Raw genomic sequence first — 2540 nt, forward strand, 5'->3', positions numbered from 1 at the left:
ATAATATATGAACATGATAATATAAATGACCCTTTCAAAAGCAAGCGAAACCAAACAGCCAGTTAATGTAGCTGGTTAAAGGCAGAATACTTTTGGCCGTGGGGTTGCAGGTTCGCCTACTTGCAAAATTATACATACATACACACACATATATATATATATATATATATGATATCCAAGGTTGCATTTAGTTTGAAATTTGGATATTTTATAAATGTCGGGGTCACCTGCTAACGTCGCACGTAGGAAGGTTTACCTTTAGCCACATAGTTCGGGGAACACACCTAGGAAAGGTATACTCCAAGTTAATGTGTACCTTTAGAGTCTTCGTAGCACACTAAGAGACACCGTTAACGGGAAACGCAGCCCAGACCCTTTGAAAATGAGCTTGAAAATTACATTTTTAACTAACTGATGTATTGGTTAATCAGCTTAATAAACAGTTTAATTGCCTATTCAGTTTCAATTGCATGTGTTCTCTCATAATTCTGTGACTAAAACCAACATTAAAATATTCTTCTAGAAACCAGTAATAAGACACAGCTTTTGAAGTTGGAAAACTGCATAGATTTAAATTTATTTATTAACAGATTTGAATTTCATTCAATAGCATGTGCCCTGAATTACATATGAGAGTAAAATTTGAATGAATTTAAATGTTCATTTAGGAATCAGAAACAAGTGTAGGGATTTCTTAATACCACAAACCACAGGACTGTGATATGCCACTGAATCAACTCATCATGAGGCTACAATTAAGTAATCAAAGTCATTACACAAGACACACCTTTTGAAGTTGAAATAGAAGACTGTAGGCTATTCATTTTAAATGAATTTATTAACAGATTTGAATTCAATTCAATAGCATGCATCCTGATTTACAAATTAGAGTAAAACCTGCATAGAAATGCTCTTTTAGGACCAATTAACAAGACACAACTTTTGAAGTTGAGATGGAAAACTGTATGCATTTTAAATTAATTTATTTAAAGTTTGAATGTCAAACTCAGTCAAAACAACTGCAGTATCTTCCTAGGGGGCAGTAATACTGGAGACTCTTTGGAAAGTTTCGCTAGTGAATTTTGTGTCAATAGCGCATCTCTTTTGACAATGAAAACTACTGCAAAATGCTCTTTAAGAAATCTGTAACAAGACTAACAAGACAGCTGAGGTAGAAGATTGTATTTATTTTAAACTAAATTATGTATTGGTTTAATTTTCTATAGTAGGCCTATGTGTTTTATTATAGTTCTGTGACTAAAACAGTAACAAAGACATGAGGTTAATACAGAAGAGTGTATTTATTTTAAATTAATATATTTATTGGTTTAAATTTCAATAGTGTGTTTTTTGGTGTCAAACTTCTGTAAAAACAACAAACATTAAAATGTTCTCACAAGGACCTGGAATAAGCCTACTGCATAACCACAGGATTATGGAATGATAATAGCAATGAAGGCATGCTGGGTTGTGTATATTGCTAGTTTTGTCGTAAGATATATTTCTGTAAATAAAAGAGCGTGGCAGTGGTATCATAGTTGTATATTGATGCGCTTTTTATTTTGTCCCTTTGTTTTGTTCTTTCTTTTGTTGTTTCATCATGAACGGGCTTAACTATTGTGAATAAGTTGCGGAACTAGTGGCAAAATGCTTGCAGGCACGGGAAATGGCTTACTGTTCGTACAGCGGGTTTCCAGTCGGCGCTGCCGTTTTGACGACAGGGGGTGCCATTATAGGCGGATGCACCTGATTATTTCATTTTGTTTGACTGAAGCAACATGATTCCACAGCATTTTATCTGCCATAGTCAGCACTTTATCATCTTATGCTGTCAGAGTGTTCATGACTTCCATTATATGTTTTAGGCTGTAATGTTGAGAATGCCTCCTGGCCTTACTGTATGTGCGGAGAGAACTGCGATACAGAGAGCGGTCGCAGAAGGCTACCGAAGATTTACAGCCATAGCTGTCACATGGTATATCATATATTCCGAATACAGGCTGACTTACTGAACAGAAAATATATTCAGTATGTTAAAGAATCCTTTCATCTCACCAACAGTGATATCAAAGATAGTTTTGTGGGACCCTGCGGTGCTTGTCGACAGGTATTAATGGAGGTATGGCTACTTATTTTATCACATATAATGACAGTCATTACTTTTGAAAATTTTTTCATTTATCTCAGTTTTTTAAAATCCTTTTCTCTCACTTGCTCTTTTTTTTTCTCCAACCCTGTGTTGTGTTAGTTTGGCACAGAATGGGACATTTACCTCACTAAGCCAGATGGAATTATAGGAAGACCAGTCTCAGAGAGCTCTTGCCTTTAGCGTTCACCCCAGCTCACCTGCAAAAGAACTGAATGCACTGCCCTAAAATTTAATTTAATTTTTTAAAATCTAAATTTAGGATTGATACCAACTATGAAGAATTAAAGTGTGAACTGTCATGTGAACTGCGCTGTACATGAGGAGTTAGCTGCTTCTGAAGGCCATTTCAGTCACAACATCATCTCAGTCCCCACTAGAGAGCACTATACAC

The 2540-nt window shown here is 35.6% G+C and overlaps 1 pseudogene; it reads left to right on the plus strand.

Annotated features, from left to right (window-relative positions):
* LOC107738641 (cytidine deaminase-like) overlaps positions 1-2361 on the plus strand; it is a 10719-nt pseudogene extending 8358 nt beyond the window's left edge.
* The last annotated feature ends 179 nt before the right edge of the window (positions 2362-2540 follow it).

The sequence above is a fragment of the Sinocyclocheilus rhinocerous genome, unplaced genomic scaffold (genome assembly GCF_001515625.1).
Source record: "Sinocyclocheilus rhinocerous isolate Xijiao unplaced genomic scaffold, SAMN03320098_v1.1 scaffold1155, whole genome shotgun sequence".
In the NCBI taxonomy this organism is placed as follows: Eukaryota; Metazoa; Chordata; class Actinopteri; order Cypriniformes; family Cyprinidae; genus Sinocyclocheilus; species Sinocyclocheilus rhinocerous.